The sequence below is a fragment of the Callithrix jacchus genome, chromosome 2, assembly GCF_049354715.1.
Source record: "Callithrix jacchus isolate 240 chromosome 2, calJac240_pri, whole genome shotgun sequence".
NCBI lineage: Eukaryota > Metazoa > Chordata > Mammalia > Primates > Cebidae > Callithrix > Callithrix jacchus.
This window is the reverse complement of record NC_133503.1, coordinates 26,591,640-26,617,818: the sequence shown is the minus strand read 5'-3', so window position 1 is coordinate 26,617,818 and position 26,179 is coordinate 26,591,640. Positions and strand designations below refer to the sequence as shown.

Here is a 26,179-nt window from a genome sequence, read left to right as displayed (position 1 = left end):
CATAAAACATATGTTCCATATGATCTAACAATTCTAGTCCTATGTATTTCCTCCAAAAGAAATGATAAATGTCAGTCCCTGAAATAACTTATGTACAAAAACTTACAGCAGCTTTATTTATAATAGCCAAAAACTGAAAAAGAAAAAAAAAGTCCTTCAACAGGTGAAAGAAAAAGCAATCATGCTACCTACATATAGTAGCAATCAGAAAATAAAACAAACTACAGATCTATCTGACAGGTGTAGCAACCCAGATGAATCTTTAAAACATTATATTGAGTAAAAAAGCAATACGTAAAGGGGTATGTTTACATTTACATAAACTAATATATTGAACTATATATAATATTGTAGAACAGGCAAAAATAATCTACAGTGACAAGAGATCAGTTACACAGGGCCAGGGATGAAGGCAACAAGGAAAAAACTGTGTGAGGGAAGATGTTTGTGATCAGTGCTATTCTAATAAATGCTCAACAGCCAGTTCACTGGGAAACTATGTGCATATACACATACAAAAGTTTATTGTAAGTTTTACTGGTATAAGGAATATCCAGGAATTTTAGATAAGACATGGAAAAAGATGGCAGACTGGAAAGCTCCACTGATCACTCCACCAACAAGGACACCAAGTTAACAATTATGTGCACAGAAAAAACACCTACATAAGAACCAAAAACAGATAAGCACTCATAGTACCACATCACTGAAAGAGACACTGAAGAGGTAGAAATACCAGTCTTGAATCGCTGATACCACCACTCCTCCATCCCTGACAGCAGGAGCATGATTCAGAGAGCATCTCTGGACACTGGAGGAGGGATAACACAACAACTGTGACACACTGAACTCAGTGCTATTCTGTTAGAGCCTAAAGGAAAAGCAGACCAAACTAGCTGACGCCTGCCCACAGAGGGAGCATTTAAACCAGCCCTGGATAACGGTCTGAATTTGAGTGCCTGAAAACCTCGCCACTAAGGGACCAAGAGCTCTGGGTCTCTTAGTAAACTCAAAAGGAAGTCTAGGCCATAAGGACTGCAACTCTTAGGTAAGTCCTAGTGCTGAACTAGGCCTAGAGACAGTGGACTGGGGAAAGGGGGCACGTGACATATTGAGACACCAGGTCAAGCAGCCAAGGGAGTGCTGGCATCACCCCCCTGCCAATCCCAGAGTGCATAGCATTACAGCTCCAAAAGAGACCCCTTTTTTCAGCTTGTGGAGAAGACAGAGAAGAGTGGGAGGACTTTGTCTTGCATCTTGGATACCAGCTCAGCCACAGTAGGATAAGGCACCAGTAAGTGTCATGAGGTTCCCGTTCCAGGCCCTTGTTTCCAGACCACATGTATAGACACACCCTGGGCCAGAAGGGAACCCACTAATTTGAAGAAAGGGACCCAGTCCTGCCAGCATTTATCACCTGCTAACTGACGAGCCTTTGGGCCCTGAATAACCAGAAGTGATACCTAGGTACTGTATCAAGGGCTTTACTGAGCCTCTGAGACTTGCTGGCTTCAGGCACCAATACTGCCGTTAAGTAGGCAGAGCACCATGTGGGCTCTTGGTGTCCCCAATTCCAGGACTTGATTATTGGATGGCATTTACTGGCCTGGGCCAGAGGGAAGCCCACTGCCCTGAAAGGTTAGTCCAGGCCAGGAAGCATTCACTACAAGCTGACTTAAGAGACCCTGTACCTTAAGGAAACATCAGTGGTGATCTGGCAGTACTCCTTGTGGCCAGAAGTGGTAGTAGCTACGGGGTTGAGGCTCCTTGGTCTTTGGAAAGGGGAGGGAAGAGTAGGAAGGACTTCATCTTATGGATAGAGTACCAGCTCAGCCATGACACAACAGAATACCAGGTAGACTTCTAAGGTTTTTGACTCTTGTCCCTGACTTCTGGACTCAACCAGTGCTGAGGGGACTTCACTACCCTAAAGAGAAGTGCAGGCATGACTGGCTTTGTCCACTGCTGATTAGAGGCCTAGAGCCTTAAACAAACATAGGCAGTAGCCAGAGAGTGATTACAGCAGGCCTTAGGCAAGACCCAGTACTGTGCTGGATTTAGGTTTAACCCAGCACAGTCATACTGGTAGTGGCCAAAGGGGTACTTGTGTCACTCCACCTCCAGCTTTAGGTGGCTCAGAAAAAAAGAGAAAGAGAGATGCTGTATGTTTGGGAGAAAGTAAAGAAAGAGAACAAGAATCTGCTGGTAATTCAGAGAATTCTCCCAGCCAAGATCATCAAGACCTGATTTTTTAGTGATCAATAATCTAACTGGAGTGAGGTGGTATCTCAATGTGGTTTTTATCTGCATTTCTCTAATGACTAGTGATGATGAACTTTTTTTCATAGTTTGTTGGCTGCATAAATGTCTTCTTCTGAAAAGTGTCTGTTCATATCCTTTGCACACTTTTTGATGGGGTTGTTTTTTTCCTGTAAATTTGTTTAAGTTCTCCATAGATTCTGGATATTAGCCCTTTGTCAGATGGGTAGATTGCAAAACAATTTTCCCATTCTGTTGGTTGCCGGTTCACTCTATCGATAGTTTCTTTTGCTATGCAGTTTCTTTTTGCTTTTGCAGCTCTTAAGTTTTACTAAACCCCATTTGTCTATTTTGGCTTTTGTTGCCATTGCTTTTGGTGTTTTAGTCAAGAAGTCCTTGCCCATGCCTATATCCTGAATGGTATTGCCTAGGTTTTCTTCTAGAGTTTTTATGGTGTTAGGCCTAATGTTTAAATCTTTAATCCATCCAGAGTTAATTTTTGCATAATGTGTAAGGAAGGGACCCAGTTTCAGCATACTGTATATGGCCAGCCAGTTTTCCTAACAACTGGGGTTCTTTCTGAGGGTTCTGTTCTGTTCCTTTGGTCTATATCTCTGTTTTGACACCAGTACCATGCTGTTTTTATTACAGTAGCCTTGTAATACAGTTTGAAGTCAGGTAGCGCAATGCCTCCAGCTTTGTTTTTGTTTTTATCGTTGTTTGTTTTGTGGTTTTCTTTTTTTCCTTAGGATTGTCTTGCATATGCAGGCTCTCTTTTGGTTCCATATGAAGTTTAAGTTGGCTTTTTTCAATTCTGTGAAGAAAGTCATCAGAAGCTTGATGGGGATAGCATTGAATCTATAATTTAACTTAGGCAGTATGGCCATTTTGAAGGATATTTATTCTTCCTAACCATGAGAATGGAATGTTTTTCCAACTGTTTGTGTCCTCTCTTAATTCCTTGAGCAGTGGTTTGTAGTTCACCTTGAAGAGCTTCATATCCCCTGTTAGTTGTATATCTAGGTATTTTATTCTCTTTGTAGCAATTGTGAACGAGAGTTTACTCATGATTTGGCTGTTTGTCTATTACTGGTGTATAGGAATGCCTGTAATTTTTGCACATTGATTTTATATCCTGAGACTTTGCTGAAGTTGCTTATCAGCTTAAGGAGATTTGGGGCTGAGACAATGAAGTTTTCTAAATATACAATCATGTCATCTGCAAACAGGGACAATTTCACATCCTCTCTTCCTATTCAAATACCCTTTATTTCCTTCTCTTGCCTGATGGCCCTAGCCAGAACTTCCAATACTGTGTTGAGTAGGAGTGGTGAGAGAGGGCATCCTTGTCTTGTGCCAGTTTTCAAAGGGATGCTTCCAGTTTTTGCCCATTCAGTATGATATTGGCTGTGGGTTTGTCATAAATAGCTCTTATTATTTTGAGATAGGTTCCATCAATACCTAGCTTATTGAGAGTTTTTGGCATAAAGAGCTGTTCGATTTTGTTGAAGGCCTTCTCTGCATGTATTGAGATAATCATGTAGTTTTTGTCTTTGGTTCTGTTTATGTGATGGATTACACTTATAGACTTGTGGATGTTGAACCAGCCTTGCTTCCCTGGGATGAAACAGACTTCCTCGTGATGGATAAGCTTTTCTGATGTGCTCTTGGATTCAGTTTGCCAGTACTTTATTGAATATTTTCACATCAACATTCATCATGGATATTGGCCTGAAATTTTTTTTTAGTTGCAACTCTGCCAGGTTTTGGTATCAGGATGATGGTGGTCTCATAAAATGAAGTAGGGAGGAGTCCCTCTTTTTTGTATTGTTTCAGAAGGAATAGTTTCAGAAGGAATGGTACCAGCTCCTCTTTGTACCTCTGTTAGAATTCGGCTGTGAACCCCTCTGGTCCCAGACTTTTATTGATTGATAGGCTATTAATTGCTGTCTCAACTTCAGACCTTGTTATTGATCTATTCAGGAATTCAACATCTTCCTGGTTTAGTCTTGTGAGGGTGTACATATGCAGGAATTTATCCATTTCTTCTAGATTTACTGGTTTATTTGCATAGAGGTGTTTGTAGTAATCTCTGATGTAGTGAGATCAGTGGTAATATCCCCTTTATTATTTTTATTGAATCTATTTGAATCGTCTCTCTTTTCTATTAGTCTGGCTAGCAGTCTATCTTATCTTTTCAAAAAAACAGCTCCTGGATTTATTGACATTTTGAAGGATTTTTTTGTGTCTCTATCTCCTTCAGTTCTGCTTTAATCTTCGTTATTTCTTGCCTTCTGCTGGCTTTTGAGTTTGTTTGATCTTGTTCCTCTAGTTCTTTTAATCATGATGATAGGGCATCAATTTTAGATCTTTCCTCCCTTCTCTGGTGGGCCCTTAGTGCTATAAATTCCCCTCTAGACATTGCTTTAAATGTGTTCCAGAGATTCTGGTATGTTATGTCTTCATTCTCATTGGTTTCAAAGAACATCTTTATTTCTGTCTTCATTTCATTATTTATCCAGTTGTCATTTGGGAGCAGGTTATTTAGTTTCCATGTAGTTGTACAGTTTTGAGTGAGTTTCTTAATCCTCAGCTCTAATTGTATTGCACTGTGATTTGAAAGACTGTTATGATTCCCATTCTTTTGCACTTGCTGAGGAGTGTTTTACTTCCAATTACCTTGTCGATTTTACAATAAGTGTGATGTGGTGCTGAGAAGAATGTATATTCTGTAGTTTTGGAGTGGAGAGTTCTGTAGCTGTCTATTAGGTCTGCTGGGTCCAGATCTGAGTTCAAGTCCTGGATGTCCTTGTAAATTTTCTATCTTGTTGATCTGTCTAGTATTGACAGTGGGGAGTTAAAGTCTCCCACTATTATTGTGTGGGAGTCTAAGACTCTTTGTAGGTCTCTAAGAACTTGCTTTATATATCTGGGTGCTCCTGTATTGGGTGCATATTTAGGATAGTTAGCTCTTCTTGTTGCATTAATCCCTTTACCATTATGTAATGCCCTTGTCTCTTTTGATCTTTGTTGTTTAAAGTTTGTTTTATCAGAAACTAGGATTGCAACTCCTGCTTTTCTTTGGCTCTCCATTTGCTTCATAAATCTCCCTTCATCCCTTTATTTTGAGCCTATGTGTGTCTTTGGACATGAAATGGGTTTCCTGATTATAGCACACCAATGGGTCTTGACTTTTCATCTAATTTGCCAGTCTGTGTCTTTTGATTGGGGTATTTAGCCCATTTACATTTAAGGTTAATATTGTTATGTGTGAATTTGATCCTGCCATTTTGATGCTAGCTGGTTGTTTTGCCCATTAGTTGATGCAGTTTCTTCATAGTGTCAATGGTCTTTACAGTTTGGTATGTTTTGCAGTGGCTAGTACTGGTTGCTCCTTTCCATGTTTAGTGCTTCCTTCAGGAGCTCTTGTAGGGCAGGCCTGGTGGTGATGAAATCTCTCAGCAGTTGCTTGTCCATAAAGGATTTTATTTATCCTTCGCTTATGAAGCTTAGTTTGGTTGGATATGAAATTCTGGGTTGAATTTTCTTTTAGGATGTTGAATATTGGCCCCCACTCTCTTCTGGCTTGTGGAGTTTCTGCTGAGAGATCCACTGAGTCTGATGGGCTTTCCTTTGTCAGTAACCTGACCTTTCTCTCTGGCCTTTTTTGCTTCATTTCAACTCTGGTGAATCTAATAATAATATGCCTTGGGGTTGCTCTTCTCAAGGAATACCTTTGTGATGTTCTCTGTATTTCCTGTATTTGAATGTTGGTCTGCCTTGCTAGGTTGGGGAAGTTCTCCTGGATAATATCCTGAAGAGTGTTTTCCAATTTGGTTTTATTCTCCCCATCACTTTCAGGTACACCAATAAAATGTAGATTTGCTCTTTTCACATAATCCCATATTTCTTGGAGACTTTGTTCATTTCTTTTCACTCTTTTTTCTCTAATCTTGCCTTCTCATTTCCTTGAGTTGATCTTCAATCTCTGATATCCTTTCTTCTGCTTGATCAATTCAGCTAATGAAATTTATATATGCTTCATGAAGTTCTCATGCTGTTTTTCAGCTCCATCATGTCATTTATGTTCTTCCCACTCTGTTTATTCTCATTAGCATTTTGTCTAACCTTTTATCAAGGTTCTTACTTTCCCTGCATTGGGTTAGAACATGCTCCTTTAGCTCAGAGAAGTCTGTTATCACCTACCTTCTGAATCCTGCTTCTGTCAATTCATCACAGTCATTCTCCACCCAGTTTTGTTCACTTGCTGGTGAGGGGTTGTGGTCCCTTGGAGGAGGAGAGGCATTCTGGCTTTGGGCAATTTCAGCCCTTTTGCACTGCTTCTTTCCCATCTTCATGGATTTATCTACCTTTGGTCTTTGAAGTTGGTGACTTTTGGGTGGGATTTCTGAGTGGACATCCTTTCTGTTTATGTTGAAGCTATTTCTTTCTGTTTGTTAGTTTTCCTTCTAACAGTCAGGCCCCTCTCCTACAGGTCTGCTGGAGCTTGCTGGAGGTCCACTCCAGACCCTGCTTGCCTTGGATTCACCTGCAGGGGATGTAGAACAGCGAAGATTGCTGCCTGTTCCTTCTGTGGTAGCTTCATCCCCAAATGGTACCTGCCAGATGTCAGCCAGAGCTCTTCTGTATGAGATACATGTCTCCCAGTTAGGATACAAAGGTGGTTAGAGAGCCACTTGAGGACCTCGAGTGATCTGCTGCCTTGGCCTCCCAAAGTACTAGGATTATAGACATAAGCCATTGTGCCTGGCCTTGAATTTCATGTAATTAATATGTGATAAGGTATACACAAGGTAGTGTTGGAGCAGGGAAAAGGGAACACCCTCTGATAAAGCATAGGAGGAAAATGAATGGGAGAAGTTATTAAGAAAATTATTATACCTCATTTGTCTATATTCCTGTTATAAAATAGCATGTCTCATTCATTCCAGCACTTTCTGTGAGCAACATGTGTTGAGCACAGCCATTAACTCATTTCACTCTTATTACAGCTGTATGAGATAGAATGGCATAACTACTATCATGATCAGCAATTTAGAGCTGGGAAACAGAGACACTGAGTGTGATATACTGATTGTTCTTGGGCCTAAAGATATAAAAGTAGAAAAATTCTGGCAATTTTCTGTGTGCCCAGTACTGTCCTAAAATTCATGTGACTTACATACCCTACTTTCTCTGTCCCCAGTGTATTTCATGTCAACCACCAATGACTGAGGCACGCTCTTAACCTCTATGCTGCACTGCTTCAGTCATTGGTGGGTGACATGAAATACACTAGACCCAAAGACAATCTGTATATCACTCGCAGAAGCAGAAATGAAATTCATAGCTACTAATCCTCCAATCCAATATGTTCACACATAAAACCTAGATTTTTTTTTTGTATTGTCATAAATTGTTTTCCTTGATTAGAGTTTGGACATTTGTTTGTATAATGGGGAACAACCTCTCAAATAAGAAAGAAAGAAAGAATACTGAAAATTTGCTTGATTAGAGTTTGGACATGTGTTTGTGTAATGGGGAACAACCTCTCAAATAAGAAAGAAAGAATATCATAACACTTGCTTCTGTGTTAAATAAGCCCAGAAATGGGAATTTGCCATCACTTTCTCCATTTTTATTAGGAAAAGTATCTCTCTTGCTTTTCTCAGTGTAGACGTTGAAGCAGTTGGGCCAGCCCATGGATTCCCTCATCCTCTGTGCACATATAATGAAGGTAAGGCTGTGTCCAACTGTCCTTGTAGGGTTCCTCTCGCTGTTTGCATGAAAGAAAAGCCTGAAATAAAATTTACTCTTTGCTCTCAGCAAGAACTAATACTTATCAAATGCCCTGGTCAAACACAATAAAATCATACTGTGTAAGGAAATTGCTTTTGTAATTGATTTACTAGTTTTCATAGAGGAAAAAGCATTTCAGTAGCATTTTCATTAAACTGCTTGTCTACAATGACTTAAAAAAAATCTAGTTTTCAGTTTTTAAAGACCCAGTATCTCTGTTGTTTGAATTTTTATTTTTAACAAAAAGTAATCAAATGAAGAAAAATACTAAACCTAATGGTGCACTGTATGGTAAACATAAAATCTAGATGTGTGCTTCCTTATAGAGAAGTATAGAATTAGACATTTTTATAGGAATGCTTTTGTTATTGCTGTCTTAAGTTGGAAGGCAGGAAAATAAAGGGAGAGAGGAGTTGCCTGGCTTTGTTCACACACACACACACACACACCCCTAACCCACTGCCCTGAGCCTCAAATCAGGACCCACCAAACAAGAATAAACTCAACTGCAAAGTTCCTGCTCCCTAGGACTTTGCATGTCACTCTAGGCCCTGCAATAAGTATATAACTGCCAAAAGAAAGCTTTTATCATTTAAAATGCACTTGGTTCAAAAGAGATCAAAGTAACAAACTGCATCCAAGTTTCCTTACAGTGAAATTACTTGATACAAAACCAAACCACTGCACCATTGACTAAAAATATGTATTTAGCTATTTTCACATTAAACTGTGAGCTCTATAAATACAAGGTCTCCGTGTATTTCACCAGATCCAAGCCCACAATCAATGTATGACTTTCAAATAAACACATGGATTTTAATTTCTCATTGAATCAAACAAAAAGTGTCTTTGAATGGATGTCACAATAATACCTTTCATCATTAACTTTTTATAGTAGAAAACTCCTTTCCAAGCTTCTACTTTTTCTCCTATTTTGGGGGTACATCAAAAGAAGAAAAAGAGCTTTGGGAGCCAAGACAAAAAAAAAAATCAGAGTAGTTGGAAGGAATGCTAGAGGAAATGAAAAATGCCACCTGGGACAATCAGATCAAAATACTGAGCTCCAAATGGCAATTTTTGCTTGCCTGTAAATACACATAGTTATACCGTTGATTGAACAATGGTTACATTTTGTGTGGATTGTAAGAAAGTAGGCAAAGTGAAAAATATTTTTTGGACAAACGAGTATTCTAGGAAACCCACTTATCATGCTGACACAAGTTGAGAGCATTCATTTACCCAACAAACATTTACTAAAACTTGCTATTTCCTAACCACTGCACTTGGTGCTACAGATTCAAATATGAACATACGATGTATATCTGAGATGTTTTTGAGGTCATGGATAAATGTGATGATCTGTTATATAGACCCTCTCCCTGGGGGATTGGACATTTAAACATGTACATGTTGTGCATACAGAGAGGTTGTAGATCCTCCCAAAATCCAGCAGCTGGATATTGTTAAATTAATTGGAATATTAATTGTTAAATAATGGAAGCTGTAGGATTTCTATATATGTGTGTGTGTATATGTATGTATTTGTGTGTGTGTGTGTGTGTGTGTATACATACAGAAATATATATTTGCATGTCACTCCAGGTCCCAAAATAAGCCCATAACTGCCAAAAGATAGCTTTTATCATTTAAAATGCACTGAGTTCAAGAGATCAAGGTAACAAATTGTATCCAAGTTTTCTTTCAGTGAAATTACTTGACACAAAACCAAATCAAATATATATATATTTATTTATTTAAATCCTACAGCTTCCATTGCCTTCTGCCCAAGCAGTGATCTACATGCTGCTATGTTTCCTCTCTTTGCATTTCAATTAAATTCAGGTTATTTTCTGGACAGAAATCTCTTGATTAGAATATGCTGGAAAAGGAAGTCTGCAAAGGCAGGGAAGACAGCAGGTGATCTCACTCAGACCCTTCCCAATTTTAGAGAACTTCCTGAAGTAGCTCAAAGAAATTAGTAAATCATTTTAACATAGTATTTAGAAACTTTCCCTACCCTGTTTAATAACTTATGGCACTTTTCTATTTAAAAGCTTTTACTCACTTAAAAACACTTTTGCATTTTCAATATGTAAGTAACCAGCCAGATATGATGCAGAATTTTCAGGAAAACATCAAGTTGAGGTGTCCAATTCCACACCAAAAGAGAATGCTAGGTTGACATTTAAAGTACTTGTTTGCACAAAAGTCACTTTAAAAAAAAAAATCAGTTATCCTGCTCTCACTTGCTTTATCTATTATAATTTATGGATTACTGGAATTCATAATTGAATAATATGTAGATGTCACCTGTGGGTGCTAAACCAATTCTCCTACTTGGAATTTTCTGTCTAAGTAAGAATGACACCAACTTTAGTATTTTCTCTCTGATTAGAGACACTATAGATTTGCAGTCGCTTCCATGTAATATAAATCAATAAAGAATAATTTTCCAGGCAGTAAATCAATTGTCAGTTCACAGACCCTAATACCCTTGTGCAGGATTTATTGAAAAAATGAATGGCAGTCTTGTTAGGAGATGTACAGCATGCTTTATAGGGACATAACAGCATAAACTCCAAACTATTACCTTCACTGCAGTGAAGAAGCCAACAGGAATAACCCTTTCATTTCCATAGAAAGCAAACTCAAATAGATTTTTCAATTACAAAATAAAAAATTTTAAAGATAAAAATCTCTATACTGGGAAGATTTATCAGTCTTGAAGTCACTATAACCCTTTTGCTGGGACTTTCTGGACCTTGGGTATGGTGGACCTATCAAATTAATATTCTATACCTTTGCCGTCCAACAGGATAATCTGCTAGCCACGTGGGACTATGAAATCTTTGCAATATGATTAGTCCAAATTGATATGTGCTGTAAGTGTAAAATAAACACTGGATTCACCTAGTACATCACTAAGAATGTAAAATATCTCAATAATGATTTTTATATTGTTTGCTGAAATGGTAATAAAACATATAGCATTAAGCAAAATATATGGTTAAAATTAATTTCAACCATTTCTTTTTATCTTTGTTATAGGGCAACTAGATATTTTTAAAGTACATATGGGCCTCACATAATCTTTCTATTGTCCATCATTGTTCTCTACTAAGCATTTTGAAAGAGAAGTCTTTTAACCCTAAAAAATAGGTCTCAGGGGATGGGAGTTGGATAAACCCAGGGGCACACCAAATATACCTTCATGGGTAAGTCCTTAGGATTTTGGAAAGAATGATAACAACCCAGAATACTGACAATTAATTTGGTAAAGAGGTCAAGTGACTCACTCAACAATTTTATTATTATCAGCCATGATGACGGAGCAAATCCTCAGCAGACCAGATCGTTAAGTAAAAGAATAGACAACAATAAAACTGGGCTTTTTAGAAGGGAACAATATGTGAATCCTCTGAAGAGGTGGGAAAAGGATTATATAGCTGGATGTTCATTGGGGTGGAGGGAGAGGCTTCCACAGGCCATATGATAAACACAATTAAAGTGCTAGGCAAATAAAACTAGAGAACCAGAAAGAAGAAAAATGCCAGATCTGCTAATGGCTACATAACCAGATTTCAGCTGATGAGCGCTACATGGAAGATTACACCAAGAGAAGTCTGATCAATACTCTACAAAAATATTTTTAATTTGTTAGTGTCAAAACATACCTTCGATTCAATACCTGCAGTCTTATTTATTATTGTATGCCCATAATCTTGCACAGGATCTGACTCTAGAAAAACACTCAGTAAGTACTTGCTGGATGAATAAAATGATTAAATGGAAAGAAAAATAAACAATGCATGATGCAAATTTTTCTACTGCACAGAACTAGAAATATCCGTGGAGTAGAGTACAGAGATTGGAACTCTAGACAATGAAGGAGGAAATATTGAGAAGAGTTGATTTTTAGATGGAAGCATAAGGAAAAAAATGAATTACAAAATAACATTAGAGAATCCTAAATCATTAGAAGAAGGTAAACAAAGATTATAAAATGTAAAGAGTATTAGAGTCTAGGCTAATTTTTATAATTCTCTTGCTGGGTAAAGTAAGTCAAAGCTTTCTGAATCGCAGATTTTTAAGTTCTGTAAAAGGCTTTGAAATTAATTATAAAACTTTAGCAGTTGTAATGTCAGTGATACCGAGGAAATCAAAGAATGCAACAATCCCAAAATTCTCTGGAAGTCCTTTAACAGGTTTAATATCAAGAAGAAAAAGCATGTACATTTCAGTGCTTCTCAGCCAGGGGTGATTTTTCACCCAAAGGGATGTTTGGCACAGTCTGGAGACTTTTTGTTGCTGTTGTTATCACAACTAGGAGATGCTACTGACATCTACTGAGTAAAACCAGATATGCTGCAAAGCACAGAACAGCCCACCTCCCCCAAATAATTACCCAGCACCAATGTTAATAGAACAAGTCTGAGAAATGATGATCTACAATGACACAGCAGTATTTACAGAAGCCAACGATGGCAAGACAAGAATATGAGAAAAATTACAGAGCATTCTGCTGATAAGACAAAAGAATGGTTTGTAAAGACAAGCTTAAAAGAATGAAATAATATCTAAATTCATTACTGGTCCCTGGTTTTTCTTTAAAAAGCACTTCAGAAGTTTTGCTAGAATTCTTAAGAAATCATCATATCTAAGAAAATGAGAAAAATAATTCAAATTTATATGGGAGATATATGTGCATTTTATGCAGAGGAAGTAAAAAATTATGCTTTATTCTATTATGAATAAAAGGACTTGTCATAAATTTAGTCTGGGTTCATTTCTTTACGCTTAATAAAGCCACACACAGTATCTGAAGAGAAAGTAGATAGAAAACGTACCCATTAAAGTATTTACCCTTCCAAGTAACCTAAAGTGGTAAGAAATATAGGCTTAATTATCTTCTCGGATTTTCAGCTACCACATGAATTTGTAGTCCTACTATACTTGAATAATAGAGAACAAGTTTAATACTAAATTTAAATCTACTACTTTAAAAATACTTTCCTTGAGCTGCAAATTATAATCCTATATTCTATATCACCATGAGTTTTGGTACATTAATATGATATAAATTATGCTTTAAAGATATATTCATGATTTATAATAATTGCAACTCTCAGAAACTAACAGCCAGAAGCACTTGACTTTTACCCTCAAATATTCTCACTCAAATCCAGTTAAAATACTGTCTGAATCAGCATGAGAGCTTCTATAGTGGGATTTTAGAAACAATCATCATTTTTTAAAGAACTCTGCTGTTATGTTAATACTTAATAGCTCAATGTGCTATTCTTCCCAGGTAACATATTTTTATTTTGATAAAAGCCTATTAAGAATATGCTTTAATAGAATTCCACTGGTGACATTTTCAAGGGCACAAAGCTAGAAAGCATATACGTTTATGAGTGGGTAGGAGGGAAGATGTGGCTGAAGGGTGAGTACATTTTTAGAATTTCTGACCACATTAGTTTGCTGAGGACTCTATTACAAAGTATCAAAAATGGTGTGGCTTAAAACAACAGAAATGTATTGTTTCATAGTTATGAAGGCTAAAAGCCTGAGATCAAGGTGTCAACAGGGTTGGTTCCTTCTGGAGACTTTAAGGAAAAATCTGTCCCATGCCTCTATCCTAGCTTCTAGTGGTTTCTGGCAATCCTTGGCGTTACTTGCCTGTGGCAACATTTGACTCCAATATCTGCCTCTGTCTTGATATGGCTGTCTTCTCTGTGTTGCTAGCTCTTCTTTGTTCATTGACCTCTCTGTTTCTTCTACTAAAAGGACACAAGACATGAACTTAGGGTCCACCTAAATTCTGGGATGTTTTCATTTCTAGAACTTTAATTAATTCCATCCACAAATACCCTATTTCCAAATCCAATCACATTCTGAGGTTCTAGGTGGATATAAGTTTGGAAGGGAGACATTATTTCATCTCTCTACACTCACCATGTCTTATTTGTGATCAACTATTTTGTTTAAATAAAGGTGTGACTCTGGCTGTGTAACCAACTCTCATTTTCCTTATGGCACCATGCCCGAAATTGAATGTGGATCACCCTTCTCAAGGACCCATGATGTCATCTATAAAATGGCATAAGCACCAACAAATGTTAATGAAAGAACTCAAAGTGACTTGGAATAAAGTGGTCAATATACCAGTTTGGGGCTTTTAAAAAACAGGTTGGGTATATTAGATAAGTGATTTAACTTCTCAGTGTCTGTGTTATGAGGAAGATTAAATGATATGATGTACTTGGAGTGTGATCCTAGCTCTTCCACTGACTAGCTGTTTGACCTTAGACAAATTACTCAGTTTCCTTTATCTCAAATTCTTTCTAGGTAAAATCATAATAATATAGATTTTAATAATAAGATAAAAATATTGCATATGAATACACCTACCACTGTGGATCTGATGGTTAGCCAGATAACAAATTCTACTTTGCCAGCACAATGCAGTTTATTTATTATGTGAATTCGAATTACTTTAGGCAGAGCAGGCATTCTCTTCAATTTGCCATAGGCTCCACTCTCCATTTGTCTGAAACTGGGTTTATCTGTACTAAGAGGCCTTTGAGTTTGTCTACAATGTTAACATATAGCAAAAATTCAATAAAGAAGTAACATCAGAGGCTACCTGTCCCAATACTCACTGTCCTGTTCAGAAAGAGGGAATTCACCACCTATAGTAAAGCTCACTCCATTTATTAAGATAAACCCATTTTCTGGTAAATTCTTCCTTCTGTTCCTTAATTTTTATTCATTGACCTTCGTTTCTACCCCTAAGACAATATTAATAAAATCAATTTTCATTAATATTGCCTTTTATTTACATAAACAAATCTGTTGTGACTCTTTAATACATGAGATGTATATGACGGCATTAAAAAGCATGATTGTAAATTACAATTAGTATACACCATGAAATCATTCATCTCAATGTGTCAATTGCCCAAGGAATTTTCCATTCCATGAGATAATTATATTCCAAGCTAATAAGTAATCAGCCATCCTTTACATTTTTGACTTTGTAGAATACAATAGAAAACTCCAGTTAGTTACTCTCAATGTTTACAGGAAAAAAGGGAAAGAAATATACCTATGTATGAATTTAACAAGAGCCTTTCTTTATGCAGTTTTCTTGGGGACAAAGACCATAGAATCAGAAAAATTGACAATTTTCTTTCATAGAGCAATAATTTTTAAACCACTCAACTTTCAGACTTAGCAATAAGATGTAGTAAGCCTTTTCCTCAAATCCCAGGCTACCTCTCCAGTTTCCGGATTTTTAAAGTTTGGGATACAGTGAAAATGTTAACATGAAGCTACTGATCAATGGTCAGATGTCAGCAGTCTGGTGAATTGGACAGAAGCTCTGGATCAGCCCCAGTAATCCTGGTATTCCTGATATTTAGAATGCGTAAGAAATACCAATCACCTTGAACAGTACTTCTCATGCTAACATTGTAATTACCAAGTCATCAGATGTCAATATAGTCAGCCTTCTGAAATGGCTCTAGGAATTCTATGGGGTCTAGAAAGCTAAGATACTTATCTTGCTGATGGCAAAATAAACTACTGTCACGAAGCCCTTGATTAGCCCTATAGAAACTAATTCCCTGGAGAGATACGGCAATCCAAAGTGCCCTATGCAGTAACTCTTGGTGATGGCAAAGACAAGAATGCCATAGGTAGTAATTTTCAAAGTATTCCTTGTTTACATTTCTATTCATTTCCCTCACTCTGACCATATGCTAACCTCCATCAAATAATCCTTTGATTAATAAAATAGTTGCATATAAAATTTTCCATTACAAAAGTCTACGAAGTCACTTGAATGATCCTAATTTATCAATTACAAATTTAGAAAAAAGACTATGGTATGCCAAAGAGGTTTTGAAATTAACATTTTCAAAGACCTACGTAAAAAACTAAATGTGCGTTGTAGACAAATACAGCAAAGCAATAAAAGAAAAATATAAAAATCACTAGTAATCGATCCTGACCATCAGAAATAACAGGTGGTAAAATCTGGATTTTCCATAGACTTTTTCAGACACCCGAAGACTTACAATAATGGAAAGTAATATGATTATCAACTCTATATGCCATGGCTACAGTTTCTATTTAGGTGAAGACCTTTTCTACTACCATTTTATCCAGCTGTACATTCTATGATATCAGCCTACAGAACTTCTCCTATATTGGTGAACAATGATCTACTCTCAAAACTTTCCGTTGCTGTTACCATGCAATTCCTGCTATGTGAATATTTAAATAGTAAAATTAGCCTAAATCATAATCATCACATTTTATTGTTCACAATAACTAAAGCCATACTACCCAGGCTATAAATTAAGAAGTCTAGTTCAGTAAAAAGGAATTTGGTACAACCTAATGTTTGATACTTAATACATTATTTAGTTTTTCATAAGAGACTTTTATTTGGCAAATACAGACAAATTAGGCAAATAGAATAAACATATTTCAGGGATTTTAAAACATTAATAAATGCGAAGCCATAGTAATATTTCTTAAGGAAACCAAAAGATGCATTTAATTAAAATTACTTCCCATTTTCAATATGCAATGAGCTGTAAAAGTACCAAAAGGTCAAAGTAAAACATTAAAACAAATTGACTTTTTAAGCCATGGTAATGCTACTTAGGTATTAGAGGCATTTTTAAAAATGTATCTTACAGTTCAAAAATTTTAGTCCATAATTCAAAGAGAAGATGAATTAAGCCCAACAGTGGCATTAAATAGTATTTAATAAATATCAACATTGGAAATGTGACAGTAGGATGATCAAGAGAGTGAGCCCTATCATCAAGGTAGCACACTAGGATGGGACAACACAGATTAACGATGCAAGTTGAGGGATCTCCTGTAATGAGCACAGCCTATGAACTTGAAGTGCAGTTACATTTTACTCATTTTCTACATTCCTGTTTCCTTCAGGCAGTCTTTTAACTAAGTCTTATGGGAATACAGACAGAGGCTACTAAACCTGAATGTAGCAAATAATACAAGAAAGAACAAGGCCAGGCATGGTGGCTCACACCTATATTCCCAATGTTTTGGGAGGCCAAAGCAGGAGGATCACTTGAGGTCAGGAGTTCCAGACCAGCCTGGCCAACATGGTGAAACCCCCTCTCTATTAAAAATATGAAATTTAGTTGGGCATGGTGGTGCATACCTGTAATCCCAGCTATGTGGGAGGCAGAGGCAAGAGAATTGCTTGAACCCAAGGGGCGGAGGTTGCAGTGAGCTGAGACTGCACCACTGCACTCCAGCCTGGCCATATAGTGAGACTCTGTCTCAAAAAAGAGAGAGAGAGAGAGAGACAGAGAGAGAGAAAAAGAATGGCAGCTAAATAGAGGACATGGAAAAGCCCAGAGTAGCAACGCTGAGCTAGAAGTAAAAAGTGACCACCAGGAAAATGAAAAGAAAAAAAAGGGGGAATCCCAGTAAAGCAGAAGAATTATACAAGCAGTAGGCTAGAGAAGTATGAACCACAACTCTGAGCTAGTACATAGAGCTGTACAAAGTAGCCAGACCTTTTTTATCAGGGAAAATGTAAAGACTATGTGTTTCTGTGTTAGCATTATACTGCCGTGTACAAATAACCATCAACTTAATAGTTTAAAACAAGATCCATTTGTCATACTACAGTTTTGTAGGTCAGCTGAGAACTCAGCAGCGGGTTTCATTATACCAAAATGAAGGCATCAGTTGGACTGAGCTTTTGTGTGGAAGCATTGGGGAAGAGTCACTTCCAAGCATATTCAGAGTATTGGCAGAATCCACTTCATTGTGGCTTTAGGTGAGTCGACCCTATTTCCTTGCTGAATGTCAACTGGGAGCTTCCTTCTGTTATTATAGGCCACCAGCATTCCTTCTCAGATATTTTAGAAGATGAGTTTAAATGATACAACAAATAGCTATGCCTGGAATCTCTCACAGCTGGAACATCATCTTCTGCTGTTGTTTAGCAAAAACTATTGTTTTCCAAGGGTTCATGGGATTAATTAAGTCTATTTGAATAATCTAGGATAATCTCCCCATCTTCAAATCAGTTGATGGGTAACTTTAATTACATTAGCAAAAAATGCTTTTCAAATGTAATGCAACATATTCACATGCTTAATATCCTATCATATTTACAGTCTTGGGAATTAGGGTGATGAATGTTGGGAGCTCATTTTTAAACTTCTGCCTTTCACAGGCTCCATAGTAACAGGGACTAGATTTGCCCTGCTGTCTAAATTAGCCAAATTGATGGACAAAATATGAAATTATTTTCAAGGCACTGGACATCTGAAAACAAAAAACAATAATCTCTGAGAGAGAAAACAAAGTGAGTCCTACAACTTTCCCAATGTACAGCCTTGAAAGAATTTCCAGGCCACTGGTCAGAGAGGCCCCACTCTTATCCCACTCGGAAAGATAGGAAGATGATGCTAAGCTTCCAAGGGGTCCAGAAAAGTAGAACTTGAATATCACAGTACCAAGGAAGAAAAAGCTGCACAAATTGCAAACTCCAAAGATATGCAGATGATTCTCAAATATTCAGCAGAGTGCTGATCATCACATGTATATGAGGAACCTACCTGAGGCCAAGGAAAAAGAACAATACAAAGGCAAAAGGTGTTCAGTCATCACATAGACCCAGGAATGATGCATACTCTCACCAGCCTGACTTAAAAGCGTCATAATTATGGGAAACCAGATAGAGTGATCAGAAATACCTAGACTGACTAGTAGAGAGTAATTAGAGTAATTAGTCTTAGATTAACATTGCCTCACTCTCAACAATGTCTTTAAAGAAAGGCACAGGGGGGAGGACTCAAGATGGCGCTGTGAGAACAACCCAGGATTGGAGCTCTCCTTGAATCTGCAGAGAGGTGAGTCGGAGCTGCATTTCCAGACTGATCTTTGTTGCCCACAGAACGGGGAAATTCCCAAGTATAAAGGAGACACGGGACGCCTGGCAGTACCTCTGCCTGGCGAAGCCAGCAGCGGGGGTGGCGGCGGCCGGCCCTACCCAGCACTCCCCACAGGGCGCGCTTGTCCGGGTGCCCTGTTGAACCAGCAACCTGAGACTTGAGAGGGCTGGACTTGAGACTGAATGAGACTTGGACAGTGGGCCAGCCCAGGGGATTGCAGGGACAGAGCGTTTAGGCTAGCCCAGTGGGACGAAAAAAACCACGATTTCAAACGATCCCCGTGCAGTCGGTCCAAGGCGCTCTGTGGGGGAGGGGTGTCCACCATTACCTAGGCAACCCGCCCCAACTGAGATACACGCCCACTGCTGACACAGCCTGCCGTTGCCGAGGCAACCCGTCCCTACTGAGATACACGCCCACTGCTGACGCAGCCTGCCGTTGCCGAGGCAACCAGCTACAACAGAGAGACTTCGCCTCAGGGTGTGGCGGAGACCACAGCAGAACAGCAGAGCCTGCCCCTACAGGGCGAGCCTCACAATGGCAGGGCGGAGCCTCGGCAGGCAAACAGTGGCTAGTCTGCCTCCTATCTGGGCAGGACACCTCAACGAACATCCAAAAATAAAGCCCGAAACCCCCAACACAGAGCATTTGAGAAAAAAAGGGTTTTTTTAATGAGCTCTGTTGCAGCAGAATCAAACATAGCAGCCTAACAGCCCTGAATGAACAACAGAGATCACAGCTCAGCAATTGAGCTCCTATAAAGTACAGACTGTCTCCTCAAGCAGCTCCCTGACCCCTCTATATCCAAAAGACTGACATTTGGCAGGCATCATCCTGGGACAAAGATAGCAGAAAAAGAAACTGGTAGCATCCCTCACTGTGCCACAGCTGCTAGAGGTGCACCCCAGAAAAGCAGGGCCTGGAGTGGACCTCAGCAGTCATACAGCGAAGGGGCTAGACTGGTAGAAGGAAAACCAAGTAACAGAAATACTTCATCATCAACAATCTGGGTGTCCACTCAGAGACCCAATCGAAAAGTCAGCAACTACGCAGACGACAAGCAGATAAATCCACAAAGATGGGAAGAAACCAGCGAAAAAAGGAGGAAAACACCCGAAACCAGAACACCTCGCCTTCTAGAAAAGACCAAAACTCCTCACCATCAAGGGAACAAAGCTGGACGGAGAATGACTGTGACGAAATGACGGAATTAGACTTCAGAAGGTGGATAATGAGAAACTTTTGTGAGCTAAAAGAACATGTATTAAATCAATGCAAAGAAACTAAGGAACTTGAAAAAAGATATGAGGAAATGATAACAAGAATGGATAACTTAGAGAGGAATATGAATGAACTAAAGGAGCTGAAAAACACAATACGAGAACTTCGCGAAGCATGCACAAGTTTCAATAGCTGAATTGACCAAGCAGAAGAAAGAATATCTGAAGTCGAAGACCAACTCAATGAAATAAAACGAGAAACCAAGATTAGAGAAAAAAGCGCAAAAAGGAATGAACAAAGTCTCCAAGAAATGTGGGACTATGTGAAAAGACCTAACCTACGTTTGATAGGTGTACCAGAAGGGGACGAAGAGAATGAATCCAAGCTGGAAAATACTCTTCAGGACATCCTCCAGGAAAATTTCCCCCACCTAGCAAGACAGGCCAACACTCAAATACAGGAAATACAGAGAACACCACAAAGATATTCCGCAAGAAGAGCAACCCCAAGGCACATAATCATCAGATTTAACAAGGTTGAAATAAAGGAGAAAATACTAAAGGCAGCCAGAGAGAAAGGTCGGGTCACCCACAAAGGGAAGCCCATCAGACTCACAGCAGATCTCTTGGCAGAAACACTACAAGCCAGAAGAGAGTGGGGGCCAATATTCAACATTCTTAAAGAAAAGAACTTTCAACCCAGAATTTCATATCCAGCCAAACTGAGCTTCAGAAGTGAAAGAAAAATAAAATCCTTTCCGAACAAGCAAGTACTCAGAGATTTTTGTCACCACCAGGCCTGCTTTACAAGAGCTCCTAAAAGAGGCACTACACATAGAAAGGAACAACCAATACCAGCCATTCCAAAATGACAATAAATGCTAAAGAGCATCAACATAATGAAGAATCTACAACAACTAACAGGCAAAACAGCCACTTAGCATCAAAATGGCAGTATCAAATTCACACATAACAATATTAACCCTAAATGTAAATGGACTAAATGCACCAATCAAAAGACACAGACTGGCAAATTGGATAAAAATCCGAAACCCATCAGTGTGCTGTATCCAGGAAACCCATCTCACATGCAAGGATACACAAAGGCTCAAAATAAAGGGATGGAGGAAGATTTACCAAGCAAATGGAGAGCAAAAAAAAGCAGGAGTTGCAATTCTCATCTCTGATAAAATAGATTTTAAAGCCACAAAGATCAAAAGAGACAAAGAAGGCCATTACATAATGGTAAAAGGATCAATAAAACAAGAGCTAACGATCCTGAACATATATGGACCCAATGCAGGAGCACCCAGATACATAAGGCAAGTTCTTAATGACTTACAAAGAGAATTAGACTCCCACACAATAATAGTGGGAGACTTTAACACTCCACTGTCAATATTAGACAGATCAACCAGACAGAAAATCAACAAGGATATCCAGGGCTTGAACTCAGACCTGGAGCAAGCAAACCTGATAGACATTTACAGAACTCTCCACCCCAAATCCACAGAATACACATTCTTCTCAGCACCACATCACACCTACTCTAAAACTGACCACATAATTGGAAGTAAAGCACTGCTCAACAAATGCAAAACAACTAAAATCATAACAAACAGCCTCTCAGACCATAGTGCAATCAAGTTAGAACTCAGAATACAGAAACCAACCCAGAACCGCACAGCTTCATGGAAACTGAACAACTGGCTCTTGAATGTTGACTGGGTAAACAATGAAATGAGGACAGAAATAAAGAAGTTCTTCGAAACCAATGAGAACGAAGACACAACATGCCAGAACCTCTGGGACACATTTAAAGCAGTCTCTAGAGGAAAGTATATAGCAATAAGTGCCCATATGAGGAGAATGGAGAGATCCAAAATTGACACCCTATCATCAAAAGTGAAAGAGCTAGAGGAGCAAGATCAAAAAAACTCAAAACTCAGCAGAAGACAAGAAATAACTAAGATCAGAGCTGAACTGAAGGAGATTGAGATGCAAAAAAACCCTTCAAAAAATCAATAAATCCAAGAGCTGGTTTTTTGAAAAGATCGACAAAATAGACAGACCACTAGCCAGATTGATTAAAAAGAAAAGAGAGAACAACCAAATAGATGCAATAAAAAATGATAAAGGGGAAATCACCACAGACTCCACAGAAATTCAAACCATCATCAGAGAATATTACAAACAACTCTATGCACATAAACTAGTAAACCTGGAAGAAATGGATAAATTTCTGGACACCTATGTCCTCCCAAGCCTAAACCAGGAGGAAGCTGAAACTATGAATAGACCAATAACAAGGTCAGAAGTCGAGGCAGCAATTAAGAGCCTACCACTCAAAAAAAGCCCAGGTCCAGACGGATTCACAGCCGAATTCTACCAGACACACAGAGAGGAGCTGGTACCATTCCTTCTAAAACTATTTCAAACAATCCAAAAAGAGGGAAGCCTTCCCAAATCATTTTATGAGACCAACATCATCCTGATACCAAAACCCGGCAGAGACCCAACGAGAAAAGAAAACTTCAGGCCAATATCCATGATGAACATAGATGCAAAAATCTTCAATAAAATATTGGCAAGCCAATTGCAAGAGCAAATCAAAAAACTTATTCATCATGATCAAGTAGGATTCATCCCAGGGATGCAAGGCTGGTTCAACATACGCAAGTCTATCAACGTAATTCACCACATAAACAGAACCAAAAACAAAAACCACATGATTATCTCAATTGATGCAGAGAAGGCATTTGACAAAATTCAACAGCCCTTTATGCTAAAAACCCTCAATAAACTCGGTATCGATGGAACGTATCTCAAAGTAATAAAAGCTATTTATGACAAACCAACAGCCAATATCATACTGAATGGGCAAAAACTGGAAGCATTCCCTTTGAAATCCGGCACTAGACAAGGATGCCCTCTTTCACCACTCCTATTCAGTATAGTACTGGAAGTTCTAGCCAGAGAAATCAGGCAAGAAAAAGAAATAAAGGGTATTCAAATAGGAAAGGTGGAAGCCAAATTGTCTCTATTTGCAGACGACATGATAGTATACCTATAAGACCCCATCACCTCAGCCCAAAAACTCCTGAAACAGATAAGCAACTTCAGCAAAGTCTCAGGATATAAAATCAATGTGCAAAAATCACAAGCATTCGTCTACACCAATAACAGACTTAAAGAAAGCCAAATCAAGAACGAACTGCCATTCACAATTGCTACAAAAAGAATAAAATACCTTGGAATACAACTCACAAGGAACGTAAGGGACCTCTTCAAGGAGAACTACAAACCACTGCTCAACAAAATCAGAGAGGACACAAACAGATGGAGAAACATTCCATGTTCATGGTTAGGAAGAATCAATATTGTGAAAATGGCTATACTGCCCAAAGTAATTTACAGAATCAACGCTATCCCCATCAAGCTACCATTGACTTTCTTCACAGAACTGGAAAAATCCACCATGAACTTCATATGGAACCAAAAGAGAGCCCGCATAGCCAAGTCAATTCTAAGCAAAAAGAACACGGCGGGGGGCATCACACTACCGGATTTCAAACTATACTACAAGGCTACAGTAATCAAAACAGCATGGTACTGGTACCAAAACAGAGATATCGACCAATGGAACAAAACAGAGACACGGGAGGCAACACAATATATCTACAACTATACAATCTTTGATAAACCTGACAAAAACAAGCAAGGGGGAAAGGATTCCCTGTTTAACAAATGGTGTTGGGAAAACTGGCTTGCCATGTGCAGAAAGCAGAAACTGGACCCCTTCCTGACACCTTACACTAAAATTAACTCCAGATGGATTAAAGACTTAAACATAAGACCTGGCACGATAAAAACCCTAGAAGGAAATCTAGGCAAAACTATCCAGGACATAGGAGTAGGCAAGGACTTCATGAACAAAACACCAAAAGCATTGGCAACAAAAGCCAAAATAGACAAATGGGACCTAATGAAACTCCACAGCTTCTGCACGGTAAAAGAAACCGTCACTAGAGTGAATCGGCAACCAACAGAATGGGAAAAAATTTTTGCAGTTTACCCATCTGACAGAGGGCTGATATCCAGAATTTACAAAGAACTCAAACAGATTTACAGGAAAAAAACAAACAAGCCCATTCAAAAGTGGGCAAAGGATATGAACAGACACTTTACGAAAGAAGACATATATGAGGCCAACAATCATATGAAAAAATGCTCATCATCACTGGTCATCAGAGAGATGCAAATCAAAACCACATTGAGATACCATCTAACGCCAGTTAGAATGGCAATCACTAAAAAATCTGGAGACAACAGATGCTGGAGAGGATGTGGAGAAAAAGGAACACTTTTACACTGTTGGTGGGAGTGTAAATTAGTCCAACCATTGTGGAAGACAGTGTGGTGATTCCTCAAGGCCTTAGAAATAGAAATTCCATTTGACCCAGCAATCCCATTACTGGGTATATATCCAAAAGACTATAAATCGTTCTACTATAAGGACACATGTAGACGAATGTTCATTGCAGCACTGTTTACAATAGCAAAGACCTGGAATCAACCCAAATGCCCATTGATAATAGACTGGATTGGAAAAATGTGGCACATATACACCATGGAATATTATGCAGCAGTCAGAAATGATGAGTTTGTGTCGTTTGTAGGGACATGGATGAATCTGGAGAACGTCATCCTCAGCAAACTGACACAAGAACAGAAAATGAAACACCGCATATTCTCACTCATAGGTGGGTGATGAAAAATGAGAACACATGGACACAGAAAGGGGAATACTAAACCCTGGGGTCTATTGGGGGGAAAAGGGGAGGGCCAGTGGGAGGGGGAGGTGGGAGGGATAGCCTGGGGAGAAATGCCAAATGTGGGTGAAGGGGAGAAGCAAAGCATAGCACACTGCCATGTGCGTACCTACGCAACTGTCTTGCATGCTCTGCTCATGTACCCCAAAACCTAAAATCCAATAAAAAATAAATAAATAAATAATAAAAAAAAAGAAAGGCACAAAGGACCAACCTGTTTTCTAATAATTTCATTACATCCCAGAAAGAAAAATTAATAACATTTGTAGAAATACAAAAATATCCAGCCCCTAGTAAGATAAAATTCATGTCTGCCATTTTATTAAAAATTACCAGATATACAAAAGCTAAACCAAAATTGACATGGATGTTAGAATACAAGCAAGAATATTTAAATAAATATTATAAGTTAACGGCAGAAAGCATGTTACAGAAGAAAATATTGAAATTGACACATATCATTAAAATCTAACTGAAGTGAAACATAAGGAAAGAAAAGAATAATAAAATAAAAATTGATGCAAAAATATTCAATAAAATACTGGCAAACTCAACCCAACAGCATGTCAAAAAGCTTATTAATCACGTTGAAGTCAGCTTCATCCCTGGAAAGCAAAGCTGGTTCAACATCCGCAAATCTATAAATGTACTCCATCACATCAATAGAACCAAAGGAAAAACCACAATTATCTCAATAGATGAAGAGAAGGCCTTCAACAAAATTTAACAGCCCTTTATGCTAAAAACTCTTAATAAACTGGGTATCAATGGAATGTATCTAAAAATAATAAGAGATATTTATGACAAACCCACAGCCAATATCATACTGATTGGGCAAAAACTGGAAACATTCCCTTTGAAAACTGGCACTAGAAAAGGGTGCCCTCTCTCACCACTTTTATTCAACACAGTATTGGAAGTTCTGGCCAGGGCAATCAGGCAAGACAAAGAAATATAGGTATTCAATTAAAAAAGAGGAAGTCAAATTGCCTCTATTTGCAGATGATATGATTGTAGATTTAGAAGACCCCATCGTCTCAGCCCAAAAATCTTCTTATGCAACTTCAGCAAAGTCTCAAAATACAAAATCATTGTGCAAAAATCACAAGCA

General features: G+C 38.4%; 1 long non-coding RNA gene across 14 annotated transcripts in view; it reads right to left on the bottom strand.

Annotated features, from left to right (window-relative positions):
- LOC144580716 (uncharacterized) overlaps positions 1–26,179 on the bottom strand; it is a 611,731-nt gene that overhangs the window by 495,109 nt on the left and 90,443 nt on the right. For 2 of the 14 annotated variants that reach the window (XR_013530723.1, XR_013530724.1), the window contains one exon: positions 12,782–13,838. The exons of the other annotated variants lie outside the window; for them this stretch is intronic. This is a non-coding gene — a long non-coding RNA (uncharacterized LOC144580716). Of the gene's footprint in view, positions 1–12,781; positions 13,839–26,179 lie in introns of those variants that run through there. 14 annotated transcript variants of the gene reach the window in all.